We start from the raw sequence: 23,316 nt of genomic DNA on the forward strand, positions 1-23,316 counted from the left end.
GAATTGGAGAAGTTTTAATACAGCCTGGATCTTGAAGTATAAATAATGATTTTGTAGTGGAAAAGAAAAGGTCTTCTTGAATTACTTACCATGATAGCCTGGGATTATCATTCTACTCTACTGGTTTAATAGCTAAGGAATTGTTTGGTATGAAATCGGGCACAGTTTTAGGATAAATTCCAACATAATACTTATTGCTAAAATAATGTTAGATAGATATATAGATGTAGATACGTAGATATAGTTATACAGCTAAATCCAAACTGGTTAGGTCTCAAAAATCAGCTGTGGTTATTTGCTCTAAGATTAAGACCTTAATTTTAGGTGTCATAAAACTCTTGGAAGAAACAGGAAACAAGGATATTCTTATGTCCTTAGGTTCTCCAAGCCTCAGACCCTTTTTTATTTTGACTGAAGCGATGGCACATAAATATGCATTGCGAGGAGGCTCCTGGAGGGTCCAATCTTTTATTTGAGAGAAAATAACACAATGAAGAATAGTGAAATAATGTGTGTATTATGTGTATATGTATGCATATATATGGATACTATATATTCTCCATAATCCATTTAATTAAAATAGTTCTCCTTAACATTACATCAGTCATGAAATAATTCTCCCAGGGTCTTCCTCTTTATTTAATTTAACTCAAACACCACCAGTATGTGGGAAGGTGCAATTTACAGTTTTCTATTTTGAAGCCCAGTAAGCAAAGCAAATGATGATGGAGTCCTTAGATTATGTACAAATGCTGATTTGTGCATATATCAGAGGCAAAGTCAATAGACTAAGAGGAAAAGTTAGACTGCTTCTTTCCTCTTCTCAGTCCTCTCCTCTAAACTTTACTAAGCAACTCCAAGACTGTGTATGTTCATTCGAGATCATTGACAGCCAGGCTCTGAGGACATGCCAGTGTTATTTGTTTGGGTTTGCAGGTATTCAAAAGAGCAGGGCATGGGAAGAAAATATAATAGTAATTCAGTATTTATAGTGACATTTAGCATCACTTACATGGAGGGATCTAGAAGAAAATGCAACCCTGTATATAGACCCTACAGATAAAGAGTCTGAAAATTTACCAGACTCTGGTTCATGTATGGTCTTAGGTTTTAAATTTTATCTGGTTAATGGGATGACTTTGGTCTCAATTCTATTGTTACAGCTCAAATGATACACATTTTGAAATATATGAATAAACAGCTAGGTAAAATTATAGGGCAGGTTAAAACCACCAAAAGAAAATATAATATAATGAACAGAATATTGAGGAAAGGGTAAGAAAAACTTCTCTATTTTGTCCACTTCCCCTTTACAGTCCCATTTTGTTTTTTCTCTCCCCCTCTTCATTTTCATCAATACTTACTTCTCCTTCCCACTTTTTTTCTGTTCCCTTTCTTATACTTTTGTTATCTGATCTATCTCCCCTTTCTGTTTCAAATTCAATTAGCCATAATATGGGATGCAGTATATATATTTATGCATTTATTGAGTGAAATCTTATCTTCTTTATGTATAACTAGAAAATCAGGAGCATAGTTCATATAATTTCTGGTTGTTTTTTTTTTTTCCTTTGTTATGGTGTAAGTTTTACATTTTTTCCCCTTGTTCATCAATATATGAAAATAGTTTCTTTTTTCTCCTTTAAATTAAGCTCAGATTACTACAAAATAAAAAAATAAGTATCTTCAGAAACTGCTCAAATCATATTTAATGCACAGCTTTTTTGCAAATGACTAGAAAAATATTCAATGACATTTGAAAATATGTTTCAACATTTTCAGAATTTATGCAATCTAAATAATGGAGCTTGAAGAAAACTAGAGGTCATTTAACACGATTTATTCATTGTAGAGATAGAGAAAATGAGACGTGAAGAAGTCAAGTACCTAGGGTCACATAAATATTTGAAGGCTCAACTGGAATTCGAAGCCAAGTTTCCTAATTTTAGGACAATGTGGGATACCGAAAGAATAATTTTCTTTTGACACATCTCTCATTCCCTTATCCATCATTTGCCAATGTTGTCTTACGGGGAATCACTTATTCTTGTATTTCCTGGAAGTTTCAGTGCTTCCATTTATCTGGTCAATGAGCTCTGTCCCTGGATCTTCTGGATTTTTTTACACTGCCTCTCCAAGACTATATTTCCTCTTGTTTGCAGGGAGAAAGCAGAGAGCATGAGGCATTGAAAGCATTCAATGGTGCCCCTGTCTCCCCAGTTTGGCAGCTTTGCTGAAACTGACTCCTCTACAAGAGGTGTTTCTTGGATGTGAATGGCCAACAGAGTGTGGCATACTTTAAGGGTAATTTATGGAGGAAAAAAGTTAATGTTGCACTGAAGTTAAAACATTTACTAGTTCTAGCTGGAAAACGATACACCAAAGAGGTCTCAGTATATTTGTTCTCTCTTTTGGGGAGGCAACGGAGAATCAGAGAGAGAGTTTAAATTTTGAGCTCAATTTTGAGATCCTGATAAAAGCTGTGTCAAGGGTTCAAAGCCAGAAAATATGAGAAGATGGAGGTCAAAATTCTAGCTTTTCACATCCTGCTGTGTATCTGATATTAACGGTTTTGCATGTTTATTTGTCTTCACTTTATCCTTTGCTTTCTATTTGAGGAACTGTCAAAACTTCTATATCAGTCATTTATACAGATTGTCTTGCACTTGAAACATAATTGAACAAATAGTCACACTTAACCCTCTGTTTCCCAATAAGTTATAAACCATTCCAAGCAATACATATTTCAAGAGATAAATCTAAATTGCAAGATACACAGGTGGTTCGGTGATAGAATGCTCGTTAGCCATGTCGACTAGGTTCGATTCTGGGCCCATGCACCCAAAAATAAAATAAAATAAATAAATAAATACTCAAAATTGCATATAAGAATTATCCATTTAAAAAGAGATTCAAAGTAATGAACTTTTAAAGTAACCAAGTTCTTCTTACGAAGACATTTGTTGCAATTTATAAAACTGTAATTTACATAGAATCTGTGAGCTTATTAAAGCAAAATCCATGTATCATCACTGTCTGTCTGTCCTTGACCCCTCCCCCTCAAAACCAGGAGTAATATTTCATGGTTTAGTTTCATTGCACTTGATATTTAACTAAAATTTATTATAGTATATTTACTACAGATTTATGACATATTATTATTGATAAATTTATTTTGCTCTCAGGATCAGAATATTTTAATGAAATCATTAAAAAAAAAAAATCATTCCAAAATGAAAGAAGAATGGACATTGGCTCTAGATACTCACCTGGTCAGACACAATCAGTAAAAGATAAATTTCTGTTGTATGATTTCCTAAATGTGTCTCATATTTCTCATATAAATCAATCCTTACACAAGTACATTTCACATTTAAGACAATGCTTAAGTAATCTTTTTATGGATTCTTTGCATACAATTTAAAAATAAGATAATAATGGCAGCCGAATGGGATCAATGTCTCCTTTAAAAATATTTCCTATGTATCTTCAAAGGGAAAAAAATCATTGCAAGTTCCTTCACCTCCATACCATCCGCTCCCTCCACCAAATAAATCAGGGAAGGAAATGGTGGCCTGTGTCTAAGAATTTAGCAGGGCAAGTCTTTACATGTTTTCATGTTCTCAAAGCTCTCGACAGCTCACTGGATATGCCAACTGCAGTTTGAAGCTGAATGGACTCCAGGAAAGACTGTGTTCTTAAAGCTAATCCATCCCTGCGGGTATAGACCTATTGTGCATGGGACCTTTTGATTAGGTTAATTCAGTTGAAGCATGCCCCCTTTTGCTGGAGTCCTATGTAAAAGGGATGAAATATGGAGAGAGAAATAGAGAAATCAGAGAAACTGAGGAAAAGCCAGAGAAGCCAACATAAAAGCAGTCTGAAGCTGAAAGCAATGAAACTGGGAGAGAAGGACCAACAGACATTGGCCATGTGCCTTGCCATGTTAGGGCAGAGTCCCCAGTCATTGGTAGCTGGTCTTTGGAGAAAGCATCACCTCTAGATGCCTTGATTTGGACATTTTCACAGCCCCAGAACTATAAATTTGCAAGTTAATAAATCCCCACTGTAAAAGCCAACCCAGTCCTGGTATATTGCATTTTAGCAACTTTAGCAAACTGAAACACCAGCCATGGTAAAATATCTTGGAAGGGCTGACATGTTCTATGTAAGGAACCAGAAAGAGTTTGTTTGTTTGCCTCTATAAAGAACACAGGAGAAGGAAAGGGAAGATGAGTGAGGAAGAGAGAAAGGAGGGCTGAAAAATAAGTCAGGAATTCAAAGCTTTGTTTGTGCCTATGCCACGCCCCTTTGTTTAGCAGTGATCCCTCCAAATAATGCACATCTCTATCAGTCTTTCTGTCTCCACCCTGCTCTCAGTAGATGGTTTCTCCTACTTCACAGAAGAAATAGAAGACATCAGGTACAGGGGGCATCCATTGTTTTCGTCCTCTACTTAAAAATGTGCTGGCATCCCCACTTTCCAGTTTTATATCAGACAAAAATTAATTTCTTCTTCTTTCTGTACTCTGTATGTAGACTCTCAAGGACCTGGCCCATAGGTTCTCTTTCTTTCGACAGGCTTATTTCTCTTCATTGTGTAATTATGTCTTCAAACAGCAGCAAAACATGTGACTGGTCTAGTTTGCAAACTGCCAGAATGTGATATACCAGAAACAGAATGGCTTTTAAAGTGGGGAGTTTATTAAGTTGCGCGTTTACAGTTCTAAGGCCATGAAAATGTTCCAGTTAAAGTAAGTCTATAAAAATGTCCAATCTAAGGCATCAGAGAAAGATACCTTGGTTCCAGTAGGCTGATGACATTCAGGGTTTCTCTCTCAACTGGAAAGTCACATGGCAAACATGATAATGTCGGCTAGCTTTCTCTCCAGGCTTCTTGTTTCATGAAGCTCCCCTAGGGGCATTTTCTTTCTTCATCTCCAAAGGTTTCTGAATGAGTGGGGTCTCGTGTTTCTTGTGACTCTCCAGCTCTCTTCAAAATGTTTCCTCTTTTCAAGGACTCCACTAAACTAATCAAGGCCCATTTGGAATGGGTAGGGTCACATCTCCCTCTAATCAAAGGTTTATACCCACAATTGGGGGTGCTACTTCTCTGTGGAGATAATCTAATGAAGTTTCCAACCAATGGTGCTGAACTAGGATTAAAAGAAACAGCTGCCTCCACAAAATGGATGAGGATTAAAGCATGGCTTTTCTGGGACGCATAATCCTTTCAAACCAGCACATTGACCTTCTAATCTTGTTTCCCTCACATCATGGCATCTTGAAAGCATAGTCACCCTTTGCAATCAATTCCTCACCTCCAAATCATTTATCAATAACTTTACCCTGTGTTCGTCCAGGACATCTGTGTTAGAATTGCCCTTTTCAATTCAATGACCACTGTATAATCAAATGAATACTTTTCTTCCCTTCTGACATCTGAGCCCTTTTCAGAATTTGACAACTTTGAGCTTTTTGTTCTTTTACCTTGCTTATGTAGGTACAGTCTCCTGTTTGCTTCTACTTGCCTTTCTAGAGTGATTCTCCCACCATGGCATCCACTGCACTTCTATGCCCACATTCTCGTCCAGAGCTTCAAACTGTGGATCTGTTCTATCTATGGGACATAGCTCATGGAAACCTCCAAAGTCAGCCAAATGGGAGATATCTAAATATCACCCCTTCTTACGGCCCCTACCTTTTCAAATTTAGTGCTTCCTCCTTTATTCCCAGGTTTGAGGAAATAGCATTGCCATCCACCAAATCTAAGCTAACGAGCCTGCACTATCTCCTCTCATTATCATCTCTTCAGACACCAGGGTGCCCTAAGTTCTGTGGCTTCTACTTCTAAATGCCTATGAATAGGTATGACTCTATTCCCTTATCTGCATCAACATTTTATTTCAGATTCCTGTTGTTCTTTTCCCAGAATAATGAAGTTGCCTTCTGTCTTTAATATAAATCTCATTTAAGATATCACCCAATGCCACTGTTCTAAAATACAAATCTGATCCTGTTATTTTCTTATGGGCCATCCTTCTGTTGTTCCTTAGCACACGTGATAAAACTGACACAGGCAGACCTAACACACAGAATCCTCTGTCACCCCGCAACTGTCTGCTTCTATGGCCTCCTCTCATCCTCCTGACCTAGAAAACATCTGACATTCCAGCCATGCTAAATTAATTGGAGAGCGGGCCACGGTGGCTCAGCAGGCAAGAATGCTCTCCTGCCATGCCAGAGGACCCGGGTTCAATTCCCGGTGCCTGCCCATGTAAAAATAATAAATTAATTAAATAAATTAATCGAAGCTTCTTGAATATGCCACGTTCTGACAGCCTTCCTGTTGATTCTTTCTGGTACCTCCTTCCATATTCTCTGTTTGATTCCTTTCTACAAGGTTCAAATGCAGAAGCCTCTTCTCCAGGGTACCTTCTGACACTCTCAGGCATAATATGATTGGCCCCTTCTGCTTTATAATAATATCTTGTGCACTTCCATTAGTGAGTTAATAATTCATCTTTCCCATTAAAATGTGAGATCTTCCACGTCCCAGCCTACATCTTCCATTTATATTTCCTAAACACCTAGAAAAGTGTCTGGCATCAAGCAGACCTTAGGTTTATTCAAATGATTGACTACACGACACCTCTGAAACCCCAGCTAAGAGGCACATATATGTTACAATCACAGGCTACACTGAAGCTCATGTCAGCATCTGGAGAAAGCAAGTCAATTATGATCTTATTTATTATTATGCTGCCAAGATTAATTTTATCTGTTTGCTTTCATACAAGTTATTGTGCTTGGGAGAAAATGGTGACCTCATGTTTGAATTTCACACATTTTGCCTTTCACAGCAGGGAACTAGGCTAAGTCAGCATTTTTATGTCTTAAACTACCTTCAAGGCATAAGGTCTTACTTAAAATAATAAATGATCATCCTTCAAGAGTCAATTAGAATCAGAATCATAACAAGATTTTTTTCCTGGAAGGTACTATTTAAGAGACACGTACTTCAACTGTAGTCGAACTGACTCATGAATTTGATAATTGTTCTTCCTGCTGTGAATGTTAGCTTCCATTCTGCTTTTAGTCTAACATACATAAGCCCCTTGCAGCAAAATTTTATACAAAACTCTACGATTATCCAGTGGCTGTTTCAGTCATTCAAAAAGATCTGGAAACTATAAAATGTAACCAAAAGAAAATTGCAAGGGTGGAAGTCACGTTATTGTTTTTCCTCAAACATATTGTTTTTAGCCTAGAGCAAAAGTAAACTTTAAGTGGTCCCTGCAGGGATAGCTGACATAAAATGTTTATTAAGCTAGAGAAATATCCAGCAAGTGTAAAGGGGTTAATGGGATCTCCCTGGCACAAAAACTTCCTTACACACATTCCTCCAACGCCTTTGATATTCCAGTTGCTAGGTCTTGGGGATATAAGCATTAGGTCCTTGGAAATATCTCCTTCATGAAAAAAACAATATTAAATAGCGGTGATGTACACATACAAAACACACACACACACACTTTGACTTCAGGTCGAAACTGCACATACACACTCACATCATTTAGTAGTTTCAATCTGATGGGTTTGATGTTATGTTAAATTATGGGAACACTGGTGAGGGACAGTGGGCTCCAATGCAAGGTCAGAGCATATTTCCTGGGGGAGCTGGTGATTAATGACTGAGCAGAGTTTTAAAAGGTATTTAAGGAGGAGAAGGGAAATAAATGTGTTGTAATAAATAGAATTGAAAGAGTAGAATTTCAGCAGAAGCAGAGAGCATATATGCCATGAAGACAATGGCATATCAGGACAGATATTGGGACATTGATAAGAGCTTTGGCATGACTCAAGAAGCAGTGAAAAACAGAGAAGAGCAGATTGTAGGGTCATGGAGAGGCAGGGTCATGGAGAGTCTGGGGTTTTCCTGTGGGTGACAGAATGGCCCTGGAGAGTTTTCAGGCAGAAGGAAGGCATGGTCAGAGCTGGGTTTGAAGAGAACACCCTGGCAGCATTGAGAGAAGATGAACGGACTGGGGGAAAAAGCTAGACACCAGGGCAAAGATCCCTGCTATATCCAAAATTACTAACGTTGCTGTTTGTTCTAGAACTTTAGACATGGGATGAGTAGAAAGGCCCACATCTGAGAAATATGTGAGTTGTAAGACCCAGGAATTCATTTACATGGAACCCAAAACCCACCACATTTATCTAATCACAGCAAATCAGTTTGTTTGCTGTCAAACTCATTGCTGTTATCGATCAAGGCGTTCGTTTCCCTCCCAGGGTGTTTCACGCCACCCCCATTCCAGTCCCGCACACACGCGCGTGCGTACACACTCACACCCTGGCTGTGTGCCTTTGATAGTGCCCTGAAAGGGGGGCAGAGTTATATAATAAATGAGGTAGAGAAATTCAATTTAACACCTAGGCCTAGCTCTCAATAAGGTTACCTCCATTTGGGCAGTTAAACACACAAAAAAGCTGGAGTGGAGATGGAGGAGGAAAAAAGTCATCGGGGAGCTGAATTATCCTCAATTCTTCATTTCTCTGAAAGTAAATACGCTGGCCTTGGGCACTATGCTGCAAAGAAAATAATGGGCAATTTTTCAGTTAATATAGACAGTGAAACCAGATAATGCTGCTGCACTCCTCCGTCCACCCTCCCCTCCAAGTACACATTGTTTTGTCTACCCAGAAATTTCCAAATATAGCCCAGGTATGTTGTTTCAGGAGCTGAGCAGAGACTCCAGTTTGAGGTCTGTCTTTTGGCTCAATTTGGCCGAATGCAGTGTCTCGGTAAGTTGCAAAATAAATGGTTTCTGTTACATGGGGGCTGGTGAACACCAGAGGGAGTTACCTCTTTTCTTTAGCAGTAGCTGCCCACAGGTTTGGCTTTTAAAAGGTTTCCATGAAAAATTGAAGTGGAGAAACAAATATATTTATCCTTTACTTGTAAAGGATATTGTGAAGAGGTAGAGCTGCTCATTGGCAAAAAAAAAAAAAAAAGAAAAAAAAAAACTTTACTGTGTTTAAGTACAGCTGTTCATTTGGCAAAAAAAAAACTCTTCTGTGTTTAAATTTCTTCACTTGGTATAAATGAAGAAAGCAGTTGATGCAGAAACGTTTGCCCCTTGTTTTGAAGGAAATTTCCAACGTGTAGAAGTCCTGTCTTTCTTATTGAAAGTGAGTATGTCTTCAAATTTAGGCAGAAAGAAGAAATTCCTTTTCTCTTTCCTTAATTTAAGCAGACTGTGCCTAAGTGCATTTTTTTTATAGGCTACAGAGGTAAAACTAGGCCACGATTGTGTTATTAGCTCCAGGAAAAATAGTCTGATTTACACTTGAATGCAGTTATTTCAACTTTTCAAGTAATGTAATCTTAGCGAGACCTTGGTTCCAAAAATATGACAATGTATTAAGTAGAAAATCAAACTTCACAGAATCATTTTATTTCCATTAAATTCCACTCTGAATATTGCAGAAGGCAATATTTGGTTTTATTATTGTTAATTCCAAATAAAATAAATATTCGTCTCAATCTGGGTTGATTTATTATCATTTAAAATAGTATAATATTTGAACCTTTCAGTATATAGAAGATATCATAGGATTTGATCCAAACTACCGTTTTCGGAATTCTCCTTGTGCTAAAATTATCATGGTCTAGTTGTTAGAAAGCATGTGTTATAGAAATGCGTTTTCTTGGGGAAACAACAATTGGACTTGTGATTACCAAAGGATGAATTATAAACATTATTGTTTTGAGGAAAACAATAATAACACCCACGGCATTATTAGGGAATTGTCACCATTTGCTTGTATACCATGTAATATTTCCTTACAAATATAGGGTTTCTCTTTTTTCTGGACCATAATTTCTCTGTCATTAAGCATCATTTCCAATGTGATATAGCATCTTTCAAGCAAGCATTGAACAGTCCTGTCAAGAATAAGTCTATAAAATACTCACAGATCTAGTTTATATGGTCCAATATTACGTGGCTTCTTACATAAATTGTCAATGTCTTAGAAGGAATTCTGATCTCTAATATACAAAGTGTTTGAGCTTTGTTTTGAGCACTGGGAACCTAATTCTCCTTGAGAGATTGCAGAGTGCGAGGAGCATGGATGAGTCTTGAAGCCTGGATTCATGTCCTACCTCTGCCACTTAATAGCTTGACAACCTTGGATAAGACATTTGGCTTTCACGTGTCTCATAATCGGTACCCTAATCTCTGTTCACAATAGAATGATATTGTAGAGTAGACCAGTGTCTGCCATATAATGTGTTTGCCAAAATAATCATTACTAGCGCAGACTGGCCTGATTTGCATCATTGCTATTTTTTTTATTTTTGGTAGGGGTGCAGTAGGTGGGGAGCTGAGAGAGTGGTGCTTATTGAACATTTTCATTGGAGAATGGAATGGTCAGTATTAGCCCCATTTTAATACAATTACATTAATTAGGATTGGGAATGAGAAATAAAGGTTGAATAAAAAACCTATGAAAATGGTAAATGGACCCACAATATGTATAGTGAATAATTCTCAATTTGTTGAGAATTATTGAACTTATATCCATCAACAATATAGTAATTTTATTTTTTGCAATATCTTTATATGACTTTGGTATTAAGGCAATGCTGGCCTCATCTCTTGGAAGTTAAAAAAAAAAAATGATCCTTAGGACAAATGATCTCTTCCTAACTTTAATACCTCACTTGTATTTGCTGATATCAGCTCCATCAAATTATTTATAAAATGTATCCCATTTTAAATATCTGTACCTTTCTAAAATTGTTCAAATGTGCATTCAAAAAGCATGTTAGCATTCAGATTCAGCATAATATCTTCTCAGACTAGGAACGATGGAAATAAAATGCAAGCTTAAATGAAATGTGTAATTGTTCTTGTTAATGCAGGCAAAAGGACTCATTGCAGACACTAAAGTGCTTTTTAAGAATTTTATTATTTAAGATGTAATAACTTCATTTGAAATAAGAAGTATATTATAGCAGTAAGTCAGATTATTAATGCTGCTTGCTTATCCTTAGGTTACTCTCTCCCAATGCCATCATCCTGGAAGGTAGAAGGCATATCATTTGGTTATCTTCAATCGTCTGTATGAATTGCCTGTAAGCTTCTTTATCTTTCCTGGACACGATAAATGTGAACATTACCTCAACACCAGGGGCTTTGACCTTCTCTACTGGACTTCCCTTGTGGAGATCTTCCACCATGGGGAGCAGTAAAAGATAGCTGGAACTATAAAAAAAAATGAACGGGGTGGGGAGAACATCCATCTATTTCATCCACTAAACCTCAGATAAATAGATGACTCTGCTAGCTGCGCCCTTGCAGCCGTAATGAGATACAAATTGATCGACAAATGTTCTCCCAATAGAGAGCTGTGAACTATTCAGCTCAAAAGAGGTGAGGACCGAGTTAAATCTTTCAAAATATCACACCCTTGGTGTTTTAACCATTTTCTTTTGTTGCCCTTTAATTTGAGATATTTGTCAAGGAAAGAAAATATGTGTCTTCTGGGAATTCCCTTGTGGAGTTCCAAAGGATGCAAATCTGGCCGGAGATACTGTGAGCTTTCCAAGAACGTCAGAACTTACACTGTTGCTTTTCTCATTTACTGCCCAGCTTTTCAGCTGGAGCTGCAATATGCTCCCTCACTTCCTCTGACAAAGGCTTTTGAATGGCTTTGTCCCTAATATGAGGAGTTCTTTGACCATTTGATGTAGGCTCCGTTAGGGTCACTGCTGCAATCAAGACTTACTTTAATTCCCCAAATTAAGAAAACAGGAGGAGAAAAAAGAAAAGACAAAAAGATCATGGGCATGTCATTAGGAAGCAGGAAGCTGATGAATCTTGTGGTTTGTTTTGGTTTGTTTATCCACAAGAATGAGATCCTTCACTGGGATTTCTTATTCAGTTTGGTGCAAGCCAATTTCTATTCCGGGACCTCATTCACTCCTTGGTTATATGAAAGGATCAGAGTATATAACCTCTAAGTTCCTTTCCAGGTCTATGATTTTGAGAACTAGATTAGTTAGGGAGACTTAGGTCCCAACAATTATCAAGTAGAAATTGTCAAAAGATGAATATTGTATATTCTAGGAATCTAACATACAATATGTATTCCTGTGAGGAATATACTTTTCTTACTGTTATGACTAATGAGAAAACAAAAATGCCAAGCAACATAAGATTCCAAAAGTGTAACAAGTTTTCATAGTACGTGTTGATTGGATTACTTAATCCATGCCCTTGCCTTGAAAAATTCTTGTACCTAGATTGCAGAATCTCAAGTTGCAATTGGGACTCTCAAGGACTTTGTTATTTGACAGAAAAAAGAAGCTGCTGAGTTTAAACCTCAGAGCTCCCAAATTACAGGAGCTACAAAGAAATGAAAAACAATTGTAAACAAGGGGATATACTACTTCTGATGTGTGGTACATGCAAACATCCCCACACATTTGATTTTTGAAATAATTATTAAATGCTCATGAGTTGCCAAGTAGAGTGCCAAGTAAAGAGTAGAAAAACATTTTGCTTTTTCCTTAAGAGTACTCTAGTATGGGAGCCAAGGTACTCATAAGTAGATATAATGCATAGACTTATGTCATCAGAGCAGATAGAGTGTAAGGAAGGAGGGAAAGCCAGTTCCCACAGGGAGAGTCAAGGAAGGCTTGGTAGGATGTGTCATTTGAGCTGGGCTATAAAACACGGGCAGTGTTTATTTTTAAAAGACGTTTTGGGTGGAGGGAACAAAATCCATCCATTTATTCCCTCATTCATTCATTTATTCACTTACCTGACATCTATCAAACAATGACAGTACATGAAACACTGTGCTTGATCCAGGTATGAAATTGAAGAAAGCAGAGTCTTTGCCCTCAAGGGGCAATACTCATTTGAGAAATAAGTAGGAGATTAGATCATTTGTGTCATATAATATGTGTACAGGAACGGAGGATAGAAGAGAGGGAAGGTGAATTGGGGTGTAATTGTGGAAGAACTTGAATTCCAGCTTGATCTTTTTTGGATCAGTGGTGAGAAGTCACAGAGGTTTGTGAGTGTTGTGCAGGTGTGCTTGTCAACAATAAGCCTTGTTGTGTAGGTGTGCTTGTCAACAATAAGCCTTGTTGTGTAGGTGCACTTGTCAACAGTAAGCCTTGTTGTGTAGGTGCGCTTGTCAACAATAAGCCTTGTTGTGTAGGTGCGCTTGTCAACAATAAGCCTTAGCCAAAATCACCAAGCAGCCTTCAGAGCCCTGATGGGTGAAGTAAGCGTGATAGATCTCAGAGTGGACAAAGGAAAGAAAAACTAGCAAGCAAACAGGTTAATAGTAACTTAATACCTCCATTTTCAAGTACCATGATTGGCTAGTTCTCTTGAGCTCTTGAACCAATATTCCTTCTGAAATGGCTCTCTGGAAGGGTTCAAACACTCAAAAAACACAAATGTCTGAAATCTCAAGAAGACTGGAAGAACAAGACAAAACAGGGTCAGTGAGGCACAGAAAGGTAAAGGAACTTGCTCATGGTCGTAAACTGAGTCAAAGTGGAATCAGCACCAGGCTCTGTGAGTCACGGCTTCCAACCGGCTACTCTGACCACTAGAAGAAGTCCCCTCCCTAGCAACAGAGGGAGGACGCAATGCTCCGTGCAGCCAAACTGGCTCCTTCTCTCCATCTCAGGCATCCACTAATGGCACGGCTACATCCTGTTACATTTTGTTCCACATCCCAGAATAAGTTCCAATGAATACATTTTGGTAGGTGGGGAAGTGGCGAGGCGGTTCTCTTTATCATGCTCTCCCATGACAGCCCAGTGCAGGTAGACCAAGTTAGAACTGGAGCGTGCAGCCATCAACAAGTCTGAAGCTAAGACCTTTCAATTTAAAGTCAAGGAGTCCAGAAAGTGGAGGAAGGTAGGAAAAGGAGACCAGGGTAGAGTGAGATTTGTTAACAAGATGCTTCTGGTTTGGGTGGTATATCAGAATAAGGAACGCATATATCAGGATCAAGAAGGTCTGAAGAGTTTGTTAATATTGTTGTCATCTTCCCATCTCTGATATTCTGATTTTCTGATTTACCATCCCTGGTGAGGAGGATGGCATTTGCTGGGATTGTTTTGTAACCTCCAAAGGCATCTCTGATTTACACCCAGAGCAGAAACCACTGTTGAAAAATACCAGATTTGTGGTATTGGCCTAAATGTTAATTTTTTTTAAGTGTCTGGTCCTGGCCATTACTTTTCCTTCTGATCCTACAGCTTTTCTTTCCTCCTATTCCTCTATGGCTTATTGAAATTACTGTTAGAATTGCATTTTACTAATGTATGGAAGGCCAGCTGTGGTGTGTGCATACAATGGAATACTGAGGGGCTACAGGAAGGAATGAAGCAGTGCGGCATGCAACTAGGTGAATGAACCTTGAGGACAGAATGTTGAGGGAAATAAGCCAGAAACAAAAGGGCAAATATTGTAAGGCTTCACTAATATGAACTAACTATAATGAGCAAACTCTAAGAACTGAATTTGAGAGCATGGGCTATCAGGGGACAGAATATGAGCAGAGATTGGGCGATTTGGTGATGGTTAAGGAGGACAGAACGTTCAATAAGGCTTATTGGAAAGGTCCCTAGATTGCAAGCTCTTATAGCAGTCACATCTATTCCTGAGTTTTACCTGTTATTTCTAAATTCTGACATGTTGAGCTCTTTGTGTGTAACCTAGTCACTCCCTGGAACTCTGTGTGGCTATGCGACACCTGCGACTCAGAGTTAGAGTCCTGTAGCTCTGAAAGTCTGTATGACACCATACAGCAGCTGTTAATTATGCTGGAAAAGACACCAGACTTAGTTAGAGATATGAATGAGATGACCTTTGTTAGGACCAAGGTAAATCAGAACACAAGGTGAAGGATGACAGTGACTGTATTTTAAAACTTCAACTTCTGTGTGGGAGCAAAGGAAGAGATGTTTACTTGGTACAAACTTTGTATTTTCTGTAGCACATGATCTAATTTAACCTGTATGGTCAGTTTGTTTAAACAACATAATTACATGGAACCTAGAATATGAAATGAGATCTTGTTATCGTGTATATATTAATATTGTACCCTGATCCATCCCAGAGTATCTTGGGTAGAAAATAAAAAGTATTCGTAAAATCCCCTTGGGGGACTGGGGGTGAAATGTGGAAATATTGAACTTCCCCACTTCGAGAATTCCTAATATTCTCTCAAGCATTAGGGACTCCCAATTCAATAAGCCATGCCTTCAAACTTGGGGCTTGCCCTTATGAAACTTATTCCTGCAAAGGAGAAGCTAAGCCTACCTATTAATATGCCTAAGAGTCACCCCCAGAGAACCTCTTTAGTGGCTGAGATGTGGCCTCTTTCTCTAAGCCAAGTTGACAGGTGAACTCACTGCCCTCCCCTCTATGTGGGACATGACTCCCAGGGGTGTAAATTTCCCTGGCAGTGCAGATCATGACTTCCAGGTATGAACCTGGTCCCTGGCATTGTGAGATTGAGATTGAGAAAGTGTTCCGGATCAAATGGGGGGGAGGGGAAATGAAATGAAACGAAACAAAGTTTCATTGCCTAAGAGATTTCAAATAGAATTGAGAGATCAATCTGGAGGTTATTCTTATGTGTTATAAGGACTTCCTCTGACAAAGTCTTTTTAATGGCTTTGTCCCTAATATGAGGAGTTCTTTGGCCATTTGATGTAGGCCCCATTAGGGTCACTGTCCTTTTTAGTTCCTTGTGTATTCAAATACCTAGAAGGAAAGACTGGAAATTGTTGAACTGTAATCCAATAGCCTTGATTCTTGACCTAGTGACTGACACTCCCTTTACCAAGTGTATGGGAGATACGTAATAAAATAAAGACATATTTTATTTTAGTTTTTGGAGTAATGAAAATGTTCTAAAATTGATGGTGATTATTAATTCACAGCTATATGATGATACTGTGAGCCATTGATTGTATACTTTGGATGGATTCCAAGGTTTGTGACTACATCTCAATAAAATTGCATGAAAATTGCATCATAATATCTATTTTAATAAGTGAAATTAAAAACACCCCTAGTCACTAATGGTGTAGAAGTATAAGTACTCCTTATATACATGCATTAGTATTTCTTACAGATCCAAGGTAAAGGGATATTTATAAGCATCTGGGAGAAATGAGTATAAATACCTTTATCTTTTGAAAATATTAATTTAGGAAAGTAGGTATATCCAATAATTCTTTATAGTAGAGGGTTAAAAATCTGGTTTTTATACTTGCATGACTAAAATATCACCTTCAAAATTTAAATTTCATTTAAGTAAACTTTATACACAGTTGAAAAGTTAAATTCAAAACCATGAAAGCTAAAGCATATCATTGAGGAGATATGCATACATAGGCAATAAAATATAAGCAAATGCAAAAAATTATTATCACTAAAGTCAGGGCAGTATTACCTCTGAGGGTTGGGAGGAAGGCTTGGCTCAGTGCACAGAGATGTTTCTGGGGGGTGGCGATGTTTTACCTTTTGACCTGATTAGTGGTTACATAGAGATTTGCTTTATAATGATTATTCAGCTGGCCACATATGTTTTATGCAGTTTTTGCCCAGTTCACGATGAAAAGGTAAAACTAAATTAAACACTATTCAAAGACTCCATGAAGAGAAACAGTTATTTCTCGCTTCGCTCATCCTCACCTTTAATTCTTCCTTAGATGAAACCACTCCTTTAGCTGTCTCTTTTGGTATTTATCTTCATATTTCTAAAGAAAATGTTGATATGTATATTTCTGATTTTTAAATTTCACAGCTTCTATTTCCGTTTCCACTTTCCTCTCAAGCTGTTGGGAAATTAACTTTTGTACTTATTCCTCATCACATCCCCCCCCCTCGCCCCCAACACCCACATATACCCACACTCACATCCTCTCCCCCCTCCTTCCTGCTCCCAGGATAGTTATATTAACATTTTTGGTTAAATTAATATTTAGTGTTCTATGACTAAGCGTATTTTGCTTACAACTGAGACGCAGAATACTTTAAGATTGCTTTTATTTCTGTTTTGTACATTATTATACTCTCCTAACAGTAAACAGTAGACCCTACTTTGTTTTTCTTTGTATTTTGTTCCATGTATCTATCACTTACTCAGCTTTAAGATTTCTGGAGAACTATAAAACTTCTCTCATATGCTTCAACGTTGGGTAATCTATCACTTTGAAGGGTGTGTGTGTGTGTGTGTGTGTGTGTGTGTGTGTGTTTGTTTGTGTGTGTGTGTCTTTCTTGGTATCTCCATCCTGCTCTCTCAATTCACATAAGTTATTCGTTAGACTTGCTATAGCAGCTCTCTCCCTAAGGCTCCTTTTCACCATCTTCCTGGGAGTTCTCTTCACTTTTCCCTATTTCATAAATCCTACATATTCCTCTTTTATGGATTACTGCCTAGGAGTATGATGCCAGGAGCTTCCTGGAAAATGATATATGGCAGGTAATATTTTTGAGAGTTGGCAGGTCTGAAAATAACATGATTCTACTGTTACACCTCCTGATGATTTGGCTAGGATGATTATAATATTTTTGGATTATTTTTCAGAATTTTGTAGACATATTTCTGCTGTATTTTTGCTCCCAGTAACCTCATTCATGATCTTTTGTATGTGACTTCTTATATGTGTTCAAAAAGTTTTAAGATACTTTCTTTATTCTCAGTGTTCTGAGTTTTTATTATGAGACATTTTGATGTGGATCTATTTACTTTAAGTTAGAATGCTGAACACAAGGTGATGTCTTTTAATCTAGAAACTCCTGCTCTTCAATTCTGCATAAAACCCTTACCACTTTTCATTAATTTTTCTCTATTTTTCATCCCTTTTCTTCTCTGACTCCTCTGAGTCAGATGTTGGGCCATCTAGAACAATCTTCCTTTTTTTTCTCCTTGTCTTTTTGTCTTCTCTCTGTTCAGTGAATTTTCATTTTGTTCCATACAATTTTTAATTACTTCCTTTCCAATTCCCTTTCACCTGTTTTCTGCTTGTAAGTATGAAATGCTATTTATAAAAGACTGATTAGTCTTCTATAAGACTGATTTAGTAACCCACTTTTGGTTTAAGGCATATCCCCACTGTTTCCTTAGGATAGAGCTAAAATCCCTTGGCATAATTTTCTGGCATGGCTTCTGCTTATCACTATAGCTCACTCTATTACCACTGCCCAGAACTATCAGTATACTAAGGGGCATCGCTTGGTTCTTTAAATGTGTTGTGCTCTCTCTTACCTCGTCTGCTATTCTTCTTTGCTTTAATATTTCCATTTTTGTCCTTTTTCCAGCCAACAGGTAGTTATCAATTAAAACTTAAATGTATCATCTTTTGGGAAGCTTTTCTAGCATACTTCTTGACAATACCCTACCCAGCTGGTTTCAGTGTTCTTGCTAAGTTCATAGCATGATGCACTCTTCCCTTCAGAACATTTATCATATAGTATTATAATCATTTAATTGTGCTGCCTGTGAGATTCATTGTGTGCTCCATAGGGATAGAAACTGTATCTGCCTTGCTAGCACTTGTATCTCCAGCATTTAGCAAACTCATGGGTTATAATCTGCACCCAACATTTTTGAATGGATAAAGAAATAATTTGTTTACATGTATTGAATGCTTACAATGTTCTATGCACTGTTTTGGTTGGCCTCCATAGATTCATTTGTATAAACAGCACAAACCTTACTGGGATTGGTACTAATATTATTCCTTTTTCAAAGATAGGAAAATCTAACATTAAGTGGATTACCCAAAGTTATTGCTCTAAATCTAGATGTTCTGATTCTGGAAATGCCATTTGTAACCCCTAAGAATTAACGCATGAATGAGCCTAGGCAGTGAAAGACTTAAGTCAACCTTTGAAAAGGTTAAATAGCTCTCAAATAATTTCCACAGAAATACAGTTGTACAGAAAAGAGAGCTGAATTTTGCATATTTTGGTCAAATGTTTCTCAAATCCATTCTGTAGTCACTCTCAATATAAAAATCATATTCTAGTTTCAATATTTTTTAGTCTTCTGAAAAAGAGATTTCAAAAATATTTCAAAGGTTAGTTATGTGTAAGCATTCCTTTACATTAAAAATAAGACTATCAGGGCAGGCCATGGTGGCTCAGCAGGCAAGAATGCTTGCCTGCCATGCCAGAGGACCCAGGTTCGATGCCCGGTGCCTGCCCATGTAAAAAAATAAATAAATAAAATAAGATTATCAGTTGTGTGTATTTTTCAGATAGATGTTGATGAGGGACATTTCAAATCTATTTAAAAATTGCCTTTGTAAATATCCAAATTTCAATTATGATACTTGTAGGTTTTCTGTGCGGTGTTCACAGATTTCCCCCATTAGATAATAAGACCTTCCATAAATCCTTTCTGGATAACTCCATTTCCAATTCTGGCTTTTCTAAAGTGGCTGACTGGTTCTATCTGGCCTTTATGGTGACTCTAATCCATGCTTCTTCCTTCCCACTTCTTTAATTCATAGCGCATCCTCACCTCTTCACTGACTAGTTCAGTGATTTTTTAACCCTTACTATCTGTAATTTTTCCTGTCTCTATTTAGCTTTCAACAGCTACCAGTTATCTACATGATTACGTACCTCTGCCCAAACACAGGCCCACTTTTCTGTGCCTGCATCTATTCTGTTCTCTACGTAGAATGCTCTGTCTAGATGCATCTGACTGTTGAAATTCTTGCTCATGGTATCAGGTTGAAGTCAGTTAGTCTATAGTCTTTTAGGTGGGAGAAAATGAATCCAAGCTCGTTTAAGAAGAAAGGGAGAGTGAATTGTTTTGTAATATTAAAAAGCCCATAGGCAGCCCTTGGTTTTACATATGGCTGAATTCATTGATCAGAAGACATTACTGGTGCTCAAAATCTCACCACTGAATAGCACTCTTTCATTGACTTTATCCATGTCACACTGAATTCATTCTTACATTCCACTTGTGACTTCAGCAACTGCAAGTTCACATCACTATACCAACAGATTCTGATGGATATAGGTCTTGTTTCCTCAATAGTGGTGACAAATATTCTGAATTTTTAATTTACTGACCTTGAGATCAATTCGGTAATGGGGTTTCTGATAAATTTTGTGTAGGTTTATGTATTTGTCCCAGAATCCTGGGGTGGAATTATTTCTAACAGAATCATACAGAGTAAAGGTAGAAGCAAGTAATCCCTACTTTACTGATAAAGCACTGTTATCACAAGAAGAGGGAGTTCTACAGTCATTCTAGTAGTTAAAATATTGAAAAAACTACATATTGGTTGAAAAAGAGCTATTTTTCCAAGTTTCTTAACAGCTTCACATCCATGCCAAACACTGGCAACTTCCACCCTGGACTTTTCAAGATCTGGCAACTAAAAGGTTAATGACTGGTACAGCGGGGGATGGGTGGTGGTGGTTGGGCGACCTAGTTCTACCTTCAAAGTCTGAGTTTGTTCTGTATGGTTGATAGCTATGTCTTACTGGTTATTTAATGTTTTTATATAACTTCAGAGAGAAGAGGTTCATCTTTAAAATAACTATTCTTTTTAGTGATAGTAAATATGACTTCCTTCTGTTTTCATATTAAGTTTGATGGTTAATATCGGAAGACCCCATTATTAGTGATTTAAACAACATATAGGTTTGTTTCTTGTTCCTGTACGGTTACAGGTGGACAGCCTATAGCTGGATTGGAAGCGTCTCAATTATCAGGGACCCAAGCATTTTCTATTGTGTCATCTGCTATTTTTCACAATTGGCAACTACCTTGTGTTCAAAATGGCTGCTCATGCCCCAGCCATCACTTTGTGTTCCAGACAGCATGGGGATGAAAATGCAAGCAGAAGAGCATGCACCCATCTTTAATGATGACTCCTAGAGCTTGCACACACAATTTCCCTTATATTCCATTGGCCAGAACTTAGTTGGTTGTACCTGGTTTCAAGGGACAAAGTAATTGTAGCTTTTATTTCAGGAGGTCATATGCCTACGTAAATGGTCAGATGCTATTGGAGAAGGAGAAAACCTAGAAGTGGGTGGACAACTAGAAGTGCTTGACTTATCATGGGAAGAGGACCTTAGGAAGGAAAGGAAATTTGGGGGAAAAAAATGATAAGACTTGGAATCTTAGCAGCCTAAAAATGAAGAGATCATTATTTTACACCGAAGTGGTAATGCGTGACCATTTAGAAACTGTGGGTGATTCTGAAGGGAGAAGGGTCTCTTTTATATTCTGTCTGTTCTCCATTCCCTTGTTCCAATGTGGGTGTTTTTCTTCCTGTCTGATCTCAACCACATTATGACTCATGAATTGTATATGTTCAAATTGCGAAAGTCTTTGACTCTTGTGCTCAACACTTGTCTCTTCTTTCTCCAAAATCTTCCAAACACTTATAGTTTATAGAAAGCAATACAAAGAATTAACTCACTAAATAAATATGTGTCATACACTTCCCCTTGCTGTACATTCTAGGAGTTGAGAATACATCAGTGAACAAAGCAGAAACATTTTCCAAATGTAGAAAGACTAACAATTTATTGGTAAATTATATTGTCTGTTATACATTGATTAGTGTTAAGGGTCAAATAGAGCAAGGTATGGGTGATTCAGGGCATTGGGAATTTTAAAATAAGTACCTCACCAAGAAGTTGACATTTTAATGAAGGAAGAAGCCACTGGAGTCCAGAAATAATAGTCCAGTGTGGACGGGGTGGGGGGTGGGGTGTGTGTGTGTGTGTGTGTGTGTGTGTGTGTGTGTGCATTTATAAAGAGAGAGAGAGAACGAGAGAGACAGAACAGTGTATATTGGTAGATCAAAGGATTGGACATGGAATGTGAGAGAAAGGAAAGAATCAAGAACGACATGAAGATATTTTAAGATATTTGCCTTGAATTTTGAAAGGGTGTAGTTGCTGTTGTCATTTAGCTGAGATGGTAAGAACATCAGTGAAGACGGTGGTTTTGGAGACGGTGGTTCTGGAAGCATCTCAGTTCAGTCTGTTAAACATCCAAATGAGGATGGTATGTAGTTGGTTAGTTATAAGAATCTGGACTCGTATAGAACAGTTTGGATGGGAATATAGGTGTGGGTAACTTTGGTATATATATGGTATTTAAAACCAAGCACTAGATGAAATTTCCAAGGCTCCGAGTGTAGGTGTCAAACAGCCGGAAGCCCAAGAATGAATCCCTGGGACATACCCAGTGTTGAGAGTTGGAGGACAAGGAAAGGAATTAGCAAAGGAGACTGAGACTGAGTGGCCAGTGAGATAGGTTAGGAAAAACCAATGTAGAATTATGCCCTGAAGGTCAAGCAAAGACAGTGTTTCCAGGATGAAGGAATTATCCACTATGTCAAATGCTTGGTGACAGATCAAATTAGACAAGGGCAAATAATTGATCATGGATATGAGCAACATTGAAGCCCCTGGGGACCTTGACAAGATAATCTTTGATGTGATAGTAGGTGCGAAAACCTGGGCAGGGTGGTTGTGGTAGTTAGATTCAGTTGTCAACTTGGCCAGGTGAAGGCACCTAGTTCTGTTGCTGCAGACATGAACCAATGGTACGTGAACTTCATCTGTTGCTGATTACATCTGCAGGCGGCTAGAAGGCGTGCCTGCTGCAATGAATGATGTTCGATTTAATTGGCTGCTTAAATGAGAGAGCTCAGTGTAGCACAGCCCAAGCAGCTCAGCATACCTCATCTCAGCACTTGCAGCTCAGCTCAGGCCTTTGGAGATGCAGAAAGAAATCACCCCAGAAAAAGTTGTTGGAACCCAGAGGCCTGGAGAGAAGACCAACAGAGACCATCCTGTACCTTCCTATGTAAGAAAGAACCTCAGTTGAAAATTAGCTGCCTTTCCTCGAAGAACTAATGAAATAACTCCCCTTTTATTAAAAGCCAATCCATCTTTGGTGTGTTGCATTCCCACAGCTAGCAAACTGAACGGTAGTTTAAAAGAATATGGGGCGGGCCACAGTGGGTTTGCAGGCAGAGTTCTCACATGCCATGCTGGAGACCTGGGTTCAATTCCCGATGTCTGTCCATGCAAAATAAATAAATAAATAAATAAATAAATGCATACATACATACATACATAATGATATGGAAAGATGAGAATTGACTACAATGAATGCTCTCACAGATTTGTGCTGTATTGGGAAACAAAAAGATTGGGTCATTACCTTTTTAAGAAGCAAGAAAAACAGCATATTTTTATTATTATG

At 37.9% G+C, this 23,316-nt stretch overlaps 1 long non-coding RNA gene across 1 annotated transcript; it reads right to left on the reverse strand.

The window, feature by feature from the left end:
- Positions 1-10,989: 10,989 nt before the first annotated feature.
- On the reverse strand, positions 10,990-19,992 carry LOC143685800 (uncharacterized). The gene is made up of 4 exons (XR_013176739.1): positions 19,692-19,992; positions 16,752-16,894; positions 11,195-11,279; positions 10,990-11,093 (listed from the first exon to the last, which is right to left on the reverse strand). It is a non-coding gene; the product is annotated as an uncharacterized LOC143685800 (long non-coding RNA).
- Between the last annotated feature and the right edge of the window lie 3,324 nt (positions 19,993-23,316).

The sequence above is a fragment of the Tamandua tetradactyla genome, chromosome 6 (assembly GCF_023851605.1).
Source record: "Tamandua tetradactyla isolate mTamTet1 chromosome 6, mTamTet1.pri, whole genome shotgun sequence".
NCBI lineage: Eukaryota > Metazoa > Chordata > Mammalia > Pilosa > Myrmecophagidae > Tamandua > Tamandua tetradactyla.